Here is a 19880-nt window from a genome sequence, read left to right on the forward strand (position 1 = left end):
AATCTTTTTAGACTGATGGTGAGTTAGAGTCACTCTTGAAACCACCTGCAAGTTTTTTTGTCCCAAAGAAATAATTACACAGAAAGCCAGAGGGTGTCAGTTATGGCTGAGAGTTGGATATTACTCATAAATGTACAAATACAAGTGGGGAGCGTTTACAGAATATACTCGTGCACCCCAAAAGGCAAAGCTCGTTTAGATAGGGTGGTTGTGCACACACACATCTTTGCCTCTGCGTGGCACATGCATGTTACAGATACCCATACACATACACACACTCCTGGTTGGACAGGAGGGCTACTGCTGAGAAATCAGTCCTGGTGATTGAAGAAGGACCTGAGAATGCAATACAATGTATTACACATCAAGTGACTACCCACAGGTCTGCCTGAGATCCTACTTAGACCACAAATATTTATGCTACAGATTAGAGCAGACACCTCAACTAGCTTGCATGCATCACTTAAACACCAAACTAGGGCCTCAAGGCACCCAATTCTACAAGACTTCCTCGGGCAAAACTGTCACTGAAGTCACATCTCTCACTTCAATAGCAGTTTCAGTAGGTACTAGAAGGTGTAATTCCAAACTTCTGAGTGTACTTCAGATGCACAAACTAGCATAAACACTGACATCAAAGATAATTATCTTGTATGCAACTGATGTTTTTCATCTCCTTTCTTACAGATACATTTGGATGCAACCACAAGCCCTGTATGACAGGGCACTTCAGTTTATAATAGACCAATACTTCCATACCAAATGACTCATTGCTTTGCATGCATTAATCAATCCACAGTAATTCTCAGTGGTGGCTACAGAAAAATTGCCTCCATTTCACAGAGGGAAAAACCAAGCAATCTAAACTGTGTTTTTGGAAGGATGAAACAGAAAAGTCTCCATCAACAGGCAAGATTACAGAGTTTATTAGTTTCTACTTCTTGTTTGCCTGTTACAGCTATGTGGTGACTCATGCCTCACTCATTTGCTGCAAACTTTTGAGAGTGATTTCTACAAAAAATTGTTTCCATAGGAATTTTGCCAGCCTGTGAACAAAGGCTCCTGACCCTAGAAATGTATTTGCAAGTGGGTGTTGTACGTTAAAAAGTGTAGTGTTCTCCTAGGCGTGCTGTGGGAACCGCCGCTGCTCCGCACATTACAGCGTGCAGTACCGCAGGTGCAGTCATAATGCACATCATATGGGGAAAATACACAAATGCAGGGCATTAGAACTTCAGAAAGGTTTTGCTCTAATAATACAGAGAATTACAAGGTTTTTTTCCCCTGTAATATTAGCCATTAATGCAATTTAATGTAGAAAAATACAGCACATTCTCTGGAAGGAGCTGACGGTTCAATGAATGAATTGAACAGCTATTCGCTGCCTCCTAAAAGTCCCTACCCACTCACCATGCATATATTAATTTTCCACACTCTTCTAATTTAATTTGGCAAAACTGAAGTCCAGTGTATCAGCACAGCCTCAGCTCAGGCTTTAGTTCACATTTCTCCATGATGGTACAGAATACAGTAAAATGCAAAATTTACTCATCAAGTCAATTTTGTGCTCCCCTAAGGCTAATTAGTGCAAATTAAATTTCCTGCTAATCATCCTAAGCAGTGAATGTGTGATATGAAAATCCAGCATTCCTACTGATTGTGATAAACCTCTCTTCATGTGACTCATGCACGGCACAAATACCTTGTCCCTCTTTTAACTGCAGTTTACAGACCCTTCCCAAAGTAGCATGGCCATGTGGTGTTGCGTTTTGCCTTCTCTTCACAGCTGCAGCACATAGAAGAAGTCCAGAAACACATTAAACACCTCATCCTTATCACTTGTCCTAGTAACCATTCTCTCTCTAGCACAGGGATATGCTACCTTGAACAACAAAGTGAGGGTCCAAAGGGACAAAGAGGAGTGGAGGCACACACAAGGATATGCCACATGGAAGCTGATTTTCAGCAACAAATGCAGATACAGACCCTACCTGTCTGTAAAACTGAAAATAGCTAATGCAGATGTCCAGTATAAACCAGCATGTCCAATACTCAGCGCCAGAAGAGACACCACTGGAAACCTGCATTAATAAGCAGAGCTGTCCTTGGCTCACCATGTTGCCTTGACACAAAAGACTGAAGCAAGCTCAAGGTTTCATCTCTCTTCCTGAAGCACTGCATAGCTTAAAATGATTATTTCATTTCTAGGATAAACACAAAACTCTCCAAAGCGGTAGCAAAGCTTCTTTCTGCAGGAGAACTGGCTGTGGAAAAGGCCTCACAAAGTCTGGAGATTGTGGCAAACTGTATGCACTCTAAGTGTAGAGCACTTCTCCTTGTCTGTGAGTACTGAGGCACGTAGGTGTGCACACCCCCAGCTCTGCTGCACACACACACAATTCTTTCCCAGGCACAGCAATGAGAGAGGGGCAAAAGCTATTTCCTTCCTTTCTTGCAAGAATGCATTAGAATAGCCATGACTGCTGTTGCTGAGGCTCTGAGCCCAATACTTGGGCGTAGGAAAGCAGAGGTAGGTTCATGTCTGCATCTGTACAAACACTAACAGGCTCTTACAGTCACATTGCCCAGAGAAGACCTTTTCACAGTGCAAAATGTAGCACCTGGCATTGTAACATCTTAGGCATACTAGAAGGAAAATTTACCTGCCTCTTGGTGTTCAGGCATTAATTCCAGAACACTGGAATGCTGCTTTAAATGATCATTTTGTCCTGGGCAGCATCCTTCATCCCTAGCTGACTACTGAGGATGTATTTCCCATGAGAAGCAGGCACTGCCCCTTAAATGTTGCTCCATTTGTACTAGCAAATCCCCAGGTAGCAAAGCAAACTGACAAAGATCAGCTGGATTTAGCAACAGGTAATAGCTATTTATATGAGAATGTCTCTAAGAAAGACATCTCTGAAGTGACTATTTTGCACAAATATAATGCTGTCACCCACTGGAATGACATAGCTTCAGCCTGTTCGGTGGTGTAACAGCCTGGCTGATTGGGTGTACCTTTCTGGTGGATCAGAGGCATAAATACAACTTTAAATGGAATGAATACAGGTAGATCAGAGACACTCCCCAGATATGAGCAGTTCAGAAATCAATTAATTCTACAAACACAGACAGGAAGCTTTATAGGTCAGTAACAGTTGTGGTACATATAATTTCTCAAGCACCATTTCTGGGGAATTCTGAAGAAAGAGAATTAAACTGACATATGAGATGGCCCAAGGGTTGCCTTGCAGGGAGGGAACGCACTTAGGTCACACTTCTGCTTTTTGGCCTGGGTGTGCAACAATAAAGGTTGGGGTGCCCCTGTGTCAGCCTGGTCCTAGCAGTCATTATTTTCATGCTGTCTTTTCATTTATTTCCCCTTTTAAACACCTTTCCCTGAGGTTTCTCTCAGGAACATGCTTAAGTCTAAAACTATTTTTCCATCCCCAATTGAGCCAGAGTCCAATGATGTGTAGGTGAGAAGGGCCATTAGCTTGTGAAGTTGCAGGCTTTTGCAAGCCTCACACAAGCCATTGGGCAGAAGGCCACTTTCACACAAGGCTGCAATACAATGGCAGCACCACCACACACCTTGGGGTGGGGAGGGTACTGTGGGGTTGGATTTATTTTTTTTCTCAAGGAAGATTTGAATCAAACAGAATGTAAACATGTTTTGCCAGCTCACAGGAAACTGGTATGATTCGTGGGCTAGGAATAGAAGAACACTTCCTCCCTTTGTGTCCCAAAGATAGGTTGTCAAAATCTCCATGCCTTCTCTACAGCATGAAAGTTCACGGCCTCTTTGCAGACGCAGGGTTTGACAGCAAACCCCTCCTTGCTCACTGAACTACCCATATGCTGCCTTTAAAGCAGCAGCTCTCAGGGGCAGAGACTTGAATTTAACATATACACCACGTGAGATAACTGTCAAGTTGGTATAGAAGTGAAACAATGGAAGTGTTAATCAGTGAAATAGAAATATTGGTTTTATTGCTTCCAGGCTGGTTTTTGCAGCTCTGAATCCTGTCAAGCCCTATGTCTTCAATTAGAGATAGAATATAAAATAAGTAATAAACCAGACACAAATAAAAACATAAAATATAAGAAGCCTTTAAAAGCTCCACAGAATCAGCAACAGAAGGAAAAACCACCCTGTGCCTCCAGCTTAAAGTCTGGAAGGTCTGCTGCAGCCTGCAGCTGATTGTCTCATCAACACGCCGTAGATGGGCTGGAGGAACTCCACTGGTTGGGGCCATGGGTTTTTTGGTCTCCTGTCACAAAATGTTGAGCTGTCCTGCAAAGCTCTAGGCAGACTATGAAAATCTCTTGCTTGAGAGATGATCACAGTTAGATCTCATTAATTAAATAGAGATGTAACAACCAACTCTCCCTCAGCCAGATGTAAGGGCTAAGAAAGCCAGAAGACAACTTCCCACTGACTGCAAATGAACTTTCCTGAGCACTGCAGAAGAAAACCTGAGCTTCCTGTTCATTGCTAATTGACATTGCTGGGCAGGGCTAACTGACACTTGTGTGGGCCAGCTTGGCATGTTTATTTACGTATGGGGTTTGTGGCTGAAGTCAATCAGCACACACAAAGCACAACACCACGGAGCTACATGGCAATGCCATTGCTGTTATTCTGCCTACACTTCTGTTTGGCCAAATTTCTCCAAATGTAGTATTCAGTATTCAGTATCAGTATTCAGTATCACTAAGGTTGGAAGAGACCTCAAAGATCATCGAGTCCAACCTGTCACCACAGACCTCATGACTAGAGTAGGGAGGACGCTACTGCCACTGCAGGCTTGAACTCACGACCTTGCCATTAAGGGTCTTATGCACTACCAATTGAGCCACATTTCATAGGCCACATTTCATAGTAACACATCAGCTGTGTTCTCTCCCAGTCCCTCTGGCTGGGATGTGGAAGGAGAGCTCCCTTGACAAAGCGCTGGTTTTCAGTCGTGCAACCTGCTCTCTGGACAAGCTGCAAGGCAGTCTGTTCATGTTTAGTAGCCCTTATCTGGTGAGCGAAGTCAAACACCATGCATCTGCCAATTGCCAGGAAAAGCTGGGGATTTGACAGCATGGCAGGAAGGCAGTGAAAAGGCAGTCTAATAAGTCTAAATTCTGTCTTGTAGATGTGTGGGCCATGTTGATTAAACCACCCACATGTATCCAAGGCAGAATGTGGCACACAAAGACCTATCCTATTTTTCTCCTTGTCTAGAGTGGGTAAGATCCTACCATTCAGACTACTTAGAGAATAAAAACTGTAATGCATGATTAATTGCCACTTACAGAATATTTTTATTTATTTGTCCAAATTAAATTTTAAGTTAAATAATTAAAGATCTATTACAAGAGCAGCAATAATAATAATCTGTTAGAGAATACTAGTGTGCTATGAATAGCAGTGTACTGGTAATATACTAGGCACCATTCAAGCATCCAGAAAAAAATATCTGTAGAATCAGGGTGGCTCAGCTTGGTAGTGTGTCAGACCCTTACTGGGAAGGTCATGAGTTCAAGCCTGCAGTGGGCAGTAGTGTCCTCCCTACTCTAGTCCTGTGGTCTGTGGTGACAGGTTGGACTCGATGATCTTTGAGGTCCCTTCCAACCTTAGGAATACTGAAATCCATAGATTTCATTATTCATATTCATTATTCATAGATTATACATTTTAAACTATAAAGTTCCCCCTCTAGTTCCCTCTAGCCTGTGGAATTTAGTCACTGTGCTAGGTCTGACTCTGCCTTTTCTCCAGTATTTCCTAACATCTTTTTACCTCAGTCAGGATTTGCCTGTATAATTCTGATTCTGTTGCCAGTGTTTCCTTTTCTCAAAAGTCTGTAACTACCACTTCAAGCCTCTAAAACACACTTGAATCAAGAGCAAGTAACAGAAACTTCACGACAATTAGACCTCAGCTTAACTCCCTGCACCTTATGACTCTTATTCTCATAGACGTAATCTGCAACTGAGTCTTAAATCTATCATCTCTCTGAAGAGAGACAACATTTTACTGTAATTCATTTTGGTAAAAGCAGTCAAAAAGTAACCACAGAAAGCTCGGTACAGCTCAGAAGAAAGTTAGGCTGCATCAGCACAGTTTTTCATTCAGGCCCAGCCAACCTACCTATTACAGTAAAAATTCCTCCTAATACTTTCCTTATTACACAGGCAGCACACTACCAGTCTTAAAAGAATTGCTTGCTGCAAAATTCAGCCTCAGGCTCAGACAGTGTGAACCAGGGGCACCTCTGGGGATCATCTGGTCCAGTCCCCCACTCAGAGCAGGGTAACCTGCAGCAGCTTGTCCAGGACTGTGTCCAGTTTTGAGTATCTCCAAGTATGGAGCCTCCATGACCTCTCTGGGTAACCTGTGCTAGGGTTTGACCATCCTTTGAGGGAAATGCTTTTTCTTATGCTGAAATGGAACATTCTGTGTTTCACTTTGTGCCCAGTGCCTCTTCCATTTCACTGGGTAAGACTGAGAAGAGTCTGGCTCTATCTTCTTTACCCTGTCTTACCCACACTGATAAGATGCCCCTTCCCCAGCCTGCACAGTCTCAGCTCTTTCAGCCTCTCCTCATATGGCAGATCCTCCAAGCCCTTCATCATATTCATGGTTCTTTTCTGGACTTGCTTCAGTACATCCATGTTCTTTATCTAAATGGTGAGTTCACACTGAATATCCTACTCCAGATGTGTCTCACCAGCACAAAGGGAAAGATTACCTCCCTCAAGCTCTCCCTAACACAGCCCAGAAGCCTCTTTGCTGCAACGCCACATTGTTGGCTCATGGTTGAACTCTCAGCTTTCCCACAGGTCTCATAACCAGCACCTCAAATTGAAGCACAACTCTCGGAGCACCGACCCTGCACAGTCCTGTACTGGCTTCAAGCTTTCATTCTATAATCAGTGACAACACTCAAAGAACTCAGGCACTCTGCTCACCAATCACAAAATGAAAAACTCAGAGCCCATACAATTTGTTGTTTAAACAACTGAGTTAGGTTTCTAGCAGCACAGAGCAGGCCAGACCTTTACCCACATTGAATCATGCAGAATTTCCTGTGACAGGCACAGTTCTGAGGCTGCTTATGGTACAAGCTGAGTGTTCAGGCTGGTGGGGATAAGCCTTCCCCATGTTCCTTTTCCATAAACAAAAGACATACCTTGGATGGGCAAGTTCCAGTTTTAACTGTGAAACTCCCACATCGTATTACCCAAACCCCAGCACTCCCCAGCAAAGATCTATTATAGATGAATGTTTTAGCAAACAGAATGTTTACATTTGCATTAAAAAGCTGCCTTCTGAAAGTGAATAAAGCCAGAACAAATGGCTTGCCTGCTCGCAGCACACAGCCTCTCGTGCTGCTGTCTGTGCTAATCATTCTCTTTGAAGAAAGAGTATTCCAGTTAGCTTCATTCAACAACTGCAAAGAAGAAAGTTTTAAAGGCAAGCCAAAAAGGTTATTCACAGCTGTATGACAAACCCCTGTCAAAACATAACAGACCACAACCAAACTCGAGCAGAAAATGACAAAATGTAAGACTGTAAAACTGATGGAAATTGTGCAGGACAGGCTTTTTAGATGAACAAATGCAATCTGTACCAGCACGAAGGACCGGCACGGCGCGGGGAGCGATACCCAGAAACGGCAAAAATGTAACATTCAAATGACAGAGCACAAAAAGGAACAGACAAAAACCAGGCAAACCATCCAGTTGTATTAAATCAAGCACACCCTTGACCCCTGACTTCATCTGACCTAGAAGAAGGCTAAACATGGCATGAAACAAAAAATTACATGAAAGCACAAGCAAAATGACATTAAGATAAAGTGATATTTGCCATCTGCTCAAGTACTGCCACAACTCTTTTATGCAGATACTGAAGCTGATCTGGAGCAGGACAAGCCAGCCAGAGAGCACAAAGCCAAAGCTCAGATGCTATGGAAAATGGGTGCCTGCCTGTCTGTGGTGTGTCCGTGCTGGTGGTGGCTAACTGGCAACCCACACACTTCGCAGCAGCCACCTAGGCTAATCCCATGTTGATCTGGAGTCCAACAGTTCCATGAAAATTAAACCAGCCCCTGGAACCACACCAATTACCATTTGCAAAGAACTTGGCCATTACGCTGGCAATCCTCCCCCCTCCTGGATTGTATAAATATTCAAGTATGGCTACAAAAGCATGGAGGAAGATCTGTTGTGTTATGTCTGCTGGTCTAAAGTTGTTCACAAATGCTTACAAATGTGATTCTACCAGCTTCTGATCTCCACTCTCTCTTCTGAACCATGTTGAGATGGGAAGCTGAGGCCTGGGAAAAACAAACAAACAAACAAACAACCCAACAAAACACCACCAACCAAAAAATGCCTCTGTGTATTCTGGAAATACTATTAAACATTTACAGCCTATATGAGAGAAGAATAAACAACTGAGAAAGCACTGATTTGAATAATGCATAAGTCCCTTTACCCTTAGAAACATTAGAAGAGAAACTTTGAGTGACTGAGACAAAGCACCATGTGCAGTGGATAGCTTTGCCACTTCCAAAGCTCCTGATTTACATCCAGGCAAAATCAGCAGCAACATTGGAATGGAATGGAATGGAATGGAATGGAATGGAATGGAATGGAATGGAATGGAATGGAATGGAATGGAATGGAATGGAATGGAATGGAATGGAATGGAATGGAATGGAATGGAATGGAATGGAATGGAATGGAATGGACCAGACCAGGTGGAAGAGACCTTCAAGATCATCGCATCCAACCTATCATCCAACACCACTTAATCAACTAACCCATGCAACCAAGCACCCTGTCAAGTCTCCTCCTGAGACTTAGCTGCAGCTCTGACAACCCCTGGGTTTCACTTCAGTCCAGTTTGTATCTGCCAGGGTAACGCCTCACACTGCCACCCCCCGGCCAGATGAGAAGCCTGAGGACCAGAATGGGCTGCCAGGATCTCACAGGGCTCAGCACAGACAGAATTCACCTTTCCTCTTGAATGCTTTCAGCAGCTCTCCACAATCTCCCTTGCACTGAAAGTTAGTACTTATGGCAGCTAGTTCAAGCTGGTTAAAGCTACTCCTTAGGTGTGGTTAGAACAGTGCCAGCACAGCCATGAGTGTGTCTATAAAACACACTGAAGGCAGATGCCAGCCTGCTCTGCTAACACTGCACCTAACCCCAAAGCCTGCACAGTGTGCCATCACATCTGAGCAAGAAAGCCCTGTGAAGAGGCAGGACACGTTTGGGCTCCGAGCCAGATGAAAACAGCCACACAGCATCTGGTCAGCTTGGTGTGTGGGTAGAAAGGGCTCACAGAGACATTTGCTATACAGGCAAGTACAGTGCCATTCCAGCACTGGAAGACTTCTCATGGCAAGAAAGGTAGGTGGTGTGAAGGAGAAAGATAGTCCCTTGCATGAACACAGGACCGCACGCTCAAGCACCGTCAGTCAAGCATCACAGCATGGTCCACATTCAGGTGAACAGTATCAGAGGTGAAATGTGTTGATCTGTGCATCAAAGGGGACCTAAGCTAGTGGGGAGTGTGTCTGGAGAACTGGTGGGAGGTGAGGGGTTACAGTGATAGGACAAAGGATCCAGATGCCGTGCTCCAAATGCTCCAGCTGCATTGAGCACAAGTGGATTGATAGCCAGCATGCTTTCTCTGGTAATTTCATGCGGTGGCTGGCTGAACAATGCCTCACCAGTGGATAATATCAGTTGTCAGTTATACACATGTTTGATAACAACCAGAACACTTTTTCTCGAAAAGCTGTTGGTGGCTGGCTTTGATTTCTCTTTTTTTCTGCAGCAAAGCTTGCTTTCCCACTCTCTTTCTCTTTCAAGCTCATGGAAGCTAACTGCAGAGAAAGTAAAAAGGTATTCAACACACTAGACAATATAATTAGGGAAATATTCTACCATTTAAAAATGTTTTGTTTGGTTTAAAAATGCAGCTTGCTTATTACCCTTAAGATGAAGGCAAGTGCCCTGTGCTCAGCTACACAAATCAGCTGTCTGACAAAACAACATCAAATAATAAAGAACCACTTCAGAAAAGGGCAAGCAATGTAACAGGTTTATAAGCTCCAGTTAGAACACACGTTAGACATAGTTTTTAATCAAATTTTATGCAGCAAGTAATGCAGAATGCTCTTAACTAGAAAAAGACAACATCGCTAATAAGCACTGTAACCAATCTGCGCTGAAGCTGAAGAGCCTCTTCCTCCATTTTCTGTTTGGCTCTGTGATACAATTTCCCCACATTTCACAGTCATTATATCATCTTCTTGATATGTTTTTGCTACAACAACTCACTGGGATTTCTGGAACCACTGCAGGTAAGAAGTTCTTGTGGCGATGCTGAACTGCCACTGTCAGGGCAGCTCCAAGGCTCCCCTGAACAGAAAACATGACCACCACGCAGGATCAGCCCAGCTGCCCACCCAGACCAACACCTGTGCCTGGCAACTGCCAAAATCAAAACCTAAGGGAAAAATAAACAATAACAACATACAAAAGTGACAAGCATCACATGATCTTTGCCCTGCTCCGTAAAAAAACTCACTGCCAAAACCAAACAGGCAGACAGCTACAGAGGTGGTGCCTGCTTTTAATTACACATTACTCACGGCTATTGACATCCAAGTTAATGGTGATCCATGAGATCACCAGAAACCCTGCACTCCCAATGCCAACTGAGCAGTTCCTAAGTCAATGACAGAAAATATGTACACACTTTATCATGTTAAAATAGAAATCTCTAGGAGTATATTTTCTGACAGAAAAGAAGAAATTCAAGGTGGGAAGTTCTTCTCTAAAGGTTTAGCAATAACATTTATCTTTCATCTGTCTTGATAGGGTTGCAGTGTAATTCTACCAGCAAGCATCCCTGTTGACATCTAGACTGATAACTGTGTTCTGGTATCTTATCAAGCATGTGACTGATTCAAAATACCTTGATAAACTAAATATATTCTGTTCAATATCTAACAGCTTTAAGAAACATATAGGAATCAGCTGCTATGGGAAAGCCAGTTCAGTTTGGTGTCCTTCATATTTGTTATGGCCAAACAGGGCTCTGAATAAAGTGAAAAACAAACAAACTAGATGCTTCCCCTTGCAATGTGAACATACAAACACGGCCCTGCAAGCACACACACTTGAAACACCCCTCTGGCTTTCAAATCATTTGTATCTATTTGTAAATTATCTGTATGTGTTCTACAACTAAGAATGTTTGTCTTTGACAGCAGGGTTCCAGACACAACTCAAGATCTAGGAACAAATGTGTGTGTCAGTTGCTGCAGTGAACAGTTAGCTGACTTATGTGTTTACAAAGCAAACACCTTGGTCTGGAGCTGAAAGTGAGCTCGGTAGGAAGCAATTCATACCTTTGTTATAAGATAAAGGAAGGACAGGTGGCTACACTGTTTCTCCTCCCTGCGTTCTGATCGTATCAATAAAGCACACTGCCAGCAGCCTCTCAAAACATGGCCTTTGCTCTGCAGCTGCTTCCTAGGACAAACTGAATTCTCCATATTATTTTTTATCAAAATTGTGGATTAATTCAACACTGAAAAAAAAACAAACCCAACACCCCAAGAAGCTGTTCCCAGACCTCTGAACAAACCTTGGACTGAATATGACATTTAAATATTTTTGGATCAGCACTCTTGTATGTTGCACAGTACTTGATGCACCACCACCACCCCCCCACCCCCTCCTGTTCCTGGCATCAGCACAGTTAGAGATACAAATTAAAAGGTTATTCTTGCATACCTCAGATCTGGTTAGACTTAGGAAGTGCTAAAAATCATATGAGGAAATTTATTCTCACAGGCTTTCAAGCTTGAAAGTCTTGGTGTCTCCTGTCTTTGCAAGAACCTCACAAGCAATTCCTAAAAGGGGATGGCCATTTTGTTTGCCATTGGGAAGGAGTAAAACTATTTTGATGGCCTAAGCTATGGCTTGGAGCTTATCGCTAACTCATCAAATATATTTGAATGCAGGCAAGTTAACATAGGAAAAAATTCACACCAACCAAGCTGATACTAAAGACTCCTCCCCCCTGGATTCCATACCCAGCAAGTGCCCACACTGATTGCACAACATGGCACAAGGTATGCCATGAAACTGCAGAGGAGACTCGTGGGGTGGTTTGGGTTCACCACATCACGCAGAGACTCACCTCTTGCTACAGAAATCCTTACCGGCGTGTAGGGACCTGTACTTCCGAAAGAAGGTCTCTTACAGTATGTGCTTTGTGTCTACATAACATACTCCCTCCCAGCAGCAATAAACATTTGGCAAAGTGGTTCTGAATCTCCTCAGGCTAACCCTCTGTGCCTACGCACTCAGGCAATATCCTACCGGGGTGAAACAGGAGCTCCTAACCATACGCACGGCGTGCTGGCAGAGCAGCAGGAGTTCGGTTTCCCAGAGCTCTTCCCATGAGGTGGTGTGCAACGCTGTCACAAGCAGTGGCTCTGAGGGACATTTTTCACCTTTAATTTCTCCTAAAACTCCACCACTTCTGAGGCAGATGGCAGGCTGCACCCTCAGAGAGGCAACTTCACAGGAAGTCTTCACTCTGCGTGGGGATGCTGCAGAGGGGAGCTGAACTTGTGCTCTTCCTCTGTTTATATCCACCTGCTTTTTTCCCCCTGAGTTTCATCACTTGTATGACATCCCATTCACATTTTACTCTGCCATGTCATAAGCCGTCTGCTCTACTCAATGTCCTTCAAGGGGGTGCTCACGTGGAAGCCAGTCACAAGAAGGTCACCCACAACCTTTCCTTTGAAGAATTTGTGTTTGCCACTTGCTTGTTATCGGTGCTCTGCATGCTCCGAGTAGAGATAAAGGCACCCAAGCTGCAGAATCTCAAGAAAGGTGACAGGAGTGCTTGGATTTCAGAACACAAGTTTTCATGCAACTGTGAGAAGATTTAGGAGCAGATCTACCAGAGCAAATGGTAGCACTAACAAAACAACATTTTTGTTTACTGCATCAGAGCTATGAGTTACACTTGAGGAATGACATGCTCAACAGGGTCAAGAAAAAGTGGTGTTTACTGTATAAGGAGTGAATTTTAGCCCAAATGCAGTCAGCAAACAGGAAGAAGCCTGACTTTTCCCCAGTGAAACAGCAAGTGTTCCTGAGACACAGCGGGGACAAACTTTCGTGTAACTCTCTGCAATTTAGGCTGACTCTGTGCAATACCATTTGTTGCTGGGATGCACTGTCAATTAGCATATGCAAATTGCAAATTAAAATATGCACTCCACATGCAAATCACCTTTACTTTTAAAAGGCTTGCCTAAAGAGGGGGTGGAGCTGTCACTTTGAACAATAGCAAACACCTAATGGCAAACGCCCACGTGTAAAACTACTGAAAAGATGTGGTAGGGGTGTGGTGCTGGAGCACATCTGAGCCCACACCTTCCTTCAAGACAAAAAGTAAAAGTCTCTGAGCTTTTGATGGGCTTTTTGGCATGGTGCATTGCATACATATGCCTGCTACCAAATGCTTTAAATCAGCATAGCGGGGAATATTGCACCAGATAAGCTTGCAGAGAAGAACCTTCCCCCCTGAATGTGAAAATCTTGAGACCAAATTTCAACACCTCTCTGCCACATCTTCTGTGCCACATCTGCTATGGCACACAGAAACTATGGGCAATTACATCATCAAGAAACAATTAATTATTTTCACTCATGTCACAAAGATGGGCACTGACCATCTGGGAAACAAATTGAAAGCTGAAAATATTGCTCTTACAACCCAGTTGCTAATTGACACACGGTTATATGGAATTATTTTAGGACAGTAAATGCTATTGAATAGTTAGAACAGCAGCATTCCAAGACAGGTCACAGCAGCAGTGACTAAAAGTGTATCATTCAGGTGAAGCTTATCCCTCTTTGCAGACAGGCATGCTGCATGCCATGTAAGCATATCCCCATGGAAGAGGATAAGGAAAACTTCTTCCCGTGAGCAAAAGCTCATGCTCACAGCAAATCCATCTGGTATGCAGGGCAGAAGCAACACAAGGTGTGCTTGCTGTCATCCTGCTGGCAGTTACAAGCCCACGGGAAGACACCAGGATGGGCCTCATGATGGGTCCTCCTCCAAGCAAGGGCTTGGTGGTGGCTGAAGCTGACTTGGCAAGGCAGCATGCGCCAAAAGCTCTGCTCTGAGGTCAGTTGTCTCCAGAGGAACAGCAGTAGCAAACAGCAGGGGTGGTCACTTTTGAGATAACTACAGCTGTCTCCACATGTGACTGTGCTCTAAGGGTGGTTTGCAATCATTATTTAATTGCAATTTTGGCTTCACCATTTTTCAGTAATTGATGGCTGAGTAAGAAACCCAACAACTGCCTATATGGCTGAACAAATTATATTCTACTTATGATACTTTTCTTAACTCAGCCACCCACTATGGCTGAAATATTTGATTGTTAAATTGATTTTTCATTAATTTAATCTTCAAGGATGATTATTATTCTGAAGCTGGACCACACACAATAAAAATAGGCATTTTATTAGTCATGTAGTCACAGGGCACATAGGGAAAAAAGCACGTGTCCTGGCTGCTGAATCCTGGCTGCTGTATAATTTGTTGTTCCAACGCCAGCTTGCAGAATACCATTACTTCATCACAGTTGTTCTGATAGAAGTGAAAAGAGATTGGGGTCCCATTAGCCCTTTTAAAAAATCTTGACCTTGAAAATATGAAACTACTTGGAAGAGATTATAATAATAAAAAATTATCCCAATACTGAACTTTTAAATGAAGAAAAGCCCTTTCTCATTGCAGGAGATATTTGTTACCAGGAAGCCAGTGTGTCCTGAAAGTGCTCTGCAACAGTTTCACAGCAAATAAATGCTTTTAGACCCATGCAATATGATTACCACAAAATACCTCCTTGCAAAAATGATAATCAATTAGCAAAAGGTCTTTAATACAGAACAATTCACAAACACTAGTCACAGAAACTACTCTCACAAATAAATCCTTCTGGGAGAGAGCAAGAAAGAGAACTAAACTTTCTTTTTTTTTTTTCCCCCTCAATGAAAACTTGCTAGGAAGCAGCTGCATCTCCTGCAGGGAATGAGATGTGCTCAGCAATGTAAATTAGTGGTCAGTGCATGCCACCTCCAAACTCCTGCCTGGCAATGTTTGAAAATTACCTCTTTTTTTGTTCCCTGCAGGTCTCAACTATCCCAGCCAAAGCAAAGCAACAGAATACTGCTGACCTCCTCATGGTCCGGAGAGGACAGTTTTACCTAAGGTTAATACTCTCCCTTTTGGCAGGATTTTCCATTCATTTCAGAGAGTAACCCAGACCCTGAAGATTTCAATGTGGTGCCCATTGACTAAGGAATTTATTTGCTACACCAAAAACAACTTAAGCTTTTCTTCTACTTTCTTTTAATAATAACTCTAGTCACTTAAAGTGTTGTATGAAGATACACAACTCCCCAGCTCTCCTCAATCCATTCCTGAAGGGAAGTAGTGTGAAGAACCACTTCACAACTGAAATTAGACAACCTGGACTTGGTTTTGGTTTTGTTTTTTGTTTTTCCAGAGCCTCTTTATTTTTTTGCACATATCTTTAAACTATTTTGATTTCCTGAGGACAGAAAATAGTTTAGCCCATTCTAAGTATTTTTTAATAGGAAAGTTTTACTGCGTAGTTAATCGTTACTGATAGATATCTACAGAATAACATTTTTAGGTTCCCAGAACCTTCAAATTATTATTCTGCTGGAAATGATGTGTATTTGAATTTCTGCCAGGGGTTTTCACATCACAAAGATCATAACCTCCAAGAAGTTCCTTCTATACTCTGGGTCAAATTCAATCTCTTATTTCAGTAAAACTTCCTACCAGGCTGCTCCAGTGAATTAGTTGTGGAATGGAACACACAAGGAATGGAAGAGACACGATGCTTTTCATGTGTTTTAGGGTTTGCACTCATGTCAGCAAAGAAGGCCTGAGATTTACTGGTGTTAAATGCAGCTGATGTCCTCTCAGTGGCCTGGCAGTTTTATTTACACCCATTTCGTGTTCCCTTTGTCAAAATTCTGCAATGTATCCTCAACATAAAGAATTCCTTTTTTTTTTTGAGAATAAAATCCACCTTTTGCACAGGCTAAAGTACCTCTAATAAACACACAAATCTTCAGAGTACTTTTGAGCAATGCTTCAGGTCTGAATGAAAAGGGAAAGTTGCATCTTGCTGTTTGGTTTCAATCAAGGCGAAGATAAGTAAGTTAGCGTGGTCTAAACAAGTTGTGCCACACATGATGCATACAGAGGTGATTAACAGCAACAAAGACCTCGTAAATCTGCAGATTTAGTCCCCTACTGACTCATCAAATCACATCCCATAATCTTTTCTGTGAGCTTACTGAGCTGTTTTAAAACCAATTCATTTCTTCCTCCACTGCTACTACTGATTCAGATCTCACAGATCTGACAGCTAGAAATGTTCTTCTCATGTCCAGCCTGTATTTACTCATATCCAAGTGCCAAGTGCCACTTTTCTCCCATGCTGATGTTCCCCCCAAAAAAGAATGTGGAGAGCCATCTCCTTTCAACCTTATGTTACTGGAATAAACCAGAGAGTCTTTGACTTTGTTTGCACAACGTAAGCTTCAGTATCATTTAATCATCCCTATAACCCTTCCTAATGATTACTCCACTCACGTTTCACCTTTTTTTCCCTCTTTTTTTTTAAACCAGGTGTGCAGTTTTTCTAGAGCAAGCTCTGCGATGGGAAGATGATCTGCACCACTGTACCCACTTTTTCCTGGAGGCTTTTAGAGCTTTACTGGAGAAGGCATTCACCCAGGAGGCAAACACTATGAACTGCTAATAAGGATGTTTCTGAGAGCATGTAGCCAAATTAACAGCCTGTCTGCAGCTGAAAGAAATGCCTGACCAGAATGGAGCCCTGCAGCTTGCTTGGACTTCAAACACCACATTGAAAAATAAACCACAAGTTGCAAACCTGGAAGTACGCTGTCTAGTTTGAAGGGGTGCTCTGAACAAAGGATGGTCTAGCCCAGAGGCCAGCTGCATCTCCTGGGACTGCCTCCTGCTCTCTGGAGCTCTAAGGCCACCCACCCATGATATGCTGGGAGTGTTCATGCCCTTTGTGACATGATGGAGGCTCAGGTGGTGGATATGGCAGGCGTATGGCTACTGTATGGTTGATTCCCACTTTACCTGGATCATGCAGCAACCACATCTGCAGTCAGACAACAGAACAGGGACCACCAAACACTTCCCAAAGGGCCTCCATAGGCTACTCCAGACGAAAGGTTGGAAATACTGCCAAGAATACATCAAACTCTAGTTATGCCAGTTCCCTCTAGAATATTACATTAAGGTCAGTTCTGCAGCCTTGGCTCCAGATCCCTTAAAGATCTGGGTGTAGGATGTTTAAAAGACTGTTTAAAGCTCAAGAGTGATGACCCTAATCTGCTGTGCAATGTCAATCTCAGTCACATGAATAAAGTAAGTTTCTGCAGCAGTTCCATCTCTCCTCAGGTACAACTGACATGCTTTTGGACTTGAAGAGCAGCTTCTGAATTTATCCCCTTCAGCCTGGTCTTTGTTAATATAAACCTTTAATATAAAATGTCTCTACAATTTAAATATGATCTATTCAGGAGAGTGATTGGGTTCCTATGTAATCATTGCACTAAACTTCTCAGAAACGCTACAGAATACGAGGAAATGCTGCTGCCACCTCAGAGATTATTTAGTTATTGAAATCATTCAAGATCTTCTGGCATACACTGTAACATGCACAAAGGCAAAGATAGAGTTAAAAAGGAGGAATGGTAGGAATAATAACCCAACATCTTTTCCAAGAAAAACAAAACCCAAACCCAAACCAAGGAATTGATTACAATTAGGAAATCATAATTAGGTGAAAAGTTGGGTTTTTTTTAGAACAGATTGAGTTCTTTTAATACAGCAATACTGTCTGAATCAAACCAGATAAAATCATACTTGAAATGGAACAGTAAGCTGTATGCTGAACTACTGCACCAAATCTTGTTTTCCAAAGCCAAAAATAGGTAACAAATTGCTTTACTCCATTGTACTCTACAGCCTTACACTCTTAATTTTATCACTCCAATACAGAACTTGACTGAAGCTGAATATTGTCCTAAGTATCCAGTGTCCCTACTGACCACTTGCCTTACAGCTGACCAAAATTCTTCCAAGGAAACCAAAACCTTTCCAGTTTTAATTAACACATTGTAACATCCTTCCTCACTGAGGGTGCAAATCCTGTTGACTAACTATCTTAATCAGACAGAAACATGGAAATACCAACACTATTTCCTCTCTTGAAACACCACTGCTGCCAGCAAAACTGTCTTTCATGTGGAAAAGAGCTAGAGAACTACCAGCCCTCTTGTTGCAGCACAAGGAAAACAGACGACTAATTCTCCATGCTCTTTTGCATTCCCAAGATATCCAAGGACATTAAAAATGGGCAGCCCCTACACTGATGTGCCTCCTCCTTCCGAGACCAAGGGCTTTATCTCCCCTCTTCTGTCACACCTAATCTCATGGAGAGTGCTGTATGCTTCAGAGCTGGACACACATTAGTCCAGTGGCAATTTTCCTGAAATTACACATCAGAGAGGCTCTTTCAGCCTGGAGAGAGATTTACAATTAACTGAGATTTCTTTTTAAAATCCCAGGTTGGAGTGTCTGAGTGTTGACAGAACACAGATTTGTACCAAATGCAGCAGAGGACATATCTAAATATTTTAACTGTAGTCAGACCTGGCTTTTCACCTGCAAACCATTCAGGAGTCTAGATTTGCTTTATGAGATCATGGCACGTTCACTGGCACATCAGCTATAAACCAGAGAGGTCAAATTGTTGGGTGAAGTCTTGTCTTATTAGTCAGGGACAGCTCTCACTTCTCAGTTGCAGTTCTTACTACTCAGTGGGTTTTGCACATCCAGCTATATCTGGGATGCTTTTGGGGTACCCTGCTCCATTAAACTGTGTGCACATACATCACCTTCCCTCCTCTTTCATTCCACAGAGAAGAGACTTGGGGACATCATGTATTTACAGATGTTCTTGTAGCTAAAGTTGTTTGGAGGAAAATATTCAGCTTTTCAAGCAAGTTTTCTTACAAGTGCATGTTACCTGTTATTAAGAACAAACCCCAACAACAGCAGCATGCAATTCTTGTTCAACTGTGTGAAGTATCACTTGCCATTCAGTGGACAAGATCCAACATCCAACATGACAAGTTGAAAGTGTTGGGATGTTCTTGTGAAAAGCTGCTCTATCAGTTTGATTTCACCTCTGGGATGATGAAGGTAATTTCAAAGACTTTTGTTCAGGGAAAAAGGAGTGAGTTAGTAAACGATGGCAAGAAACTCTTCAAACACCAAAGCGGGGTGTTAGGTACTAAGGATCCTGGCTAATACATACCATATTCCTGCTGTCTTTGTAGTAAGATCAGATGGCTCCTTCAGTGTTTTGTGACTATTTTACCTTTCACGAGACTTTAAAATGAAATGTAGTTTCAGAAAGCTAAACACTCCGCCGAGGGTTTACATTCTGTGTACATCCAAACCAGCTGTCCTATGCATTCCCTCATTATGTGCACAGGGAATGCCAATATTAAATCCAAACCAGACACATGTGCTGTTTCTCTTTCAACAGCGTGGAGTTCAAAAGAATAAACATTGCCTATTGTTAATTAAACAATATATAGACTCAGGTTATTAAAATCCATTTTCCAAGCACATGGGCTGAGCGCTGAACTGCAGAGCTGAGTCACACACC

The 19880-nt window shown here is 42.6% G+C and overlaps 1 protein-coding gene across 13 annotated transcripts in view; it reads right to left on the reverse strand.

The window, feature by feature from the left end:
* Positions 1 to 19880, reverse strand: part of LDB2 (LIM domain binding 2) — a 319756-nt gene that overhangs the window by 49953 nt on the left and 249923 nt on the right. The gene's annotated exons all lie outside the window — the stretch shown is intronic.

The sequence above is a fragment of the Melanerpes formicivorus genome, unplaced genomic scaffold (assembly GCF_026170545.1).
Source record: "Melanerpes formicivorus ecotype bairdi unplaced genomic scaffold, bMelFor1.0.p_v2 SCAF_18, whole genome shotgun sequence".
NCBI classification, from domain to species: domain Eukaryota; kingdom Metazoa; phylum Chordata; class Aves; order Piciformes; family Picidae; genus Melanerpes; species Melanerpes formicivorus.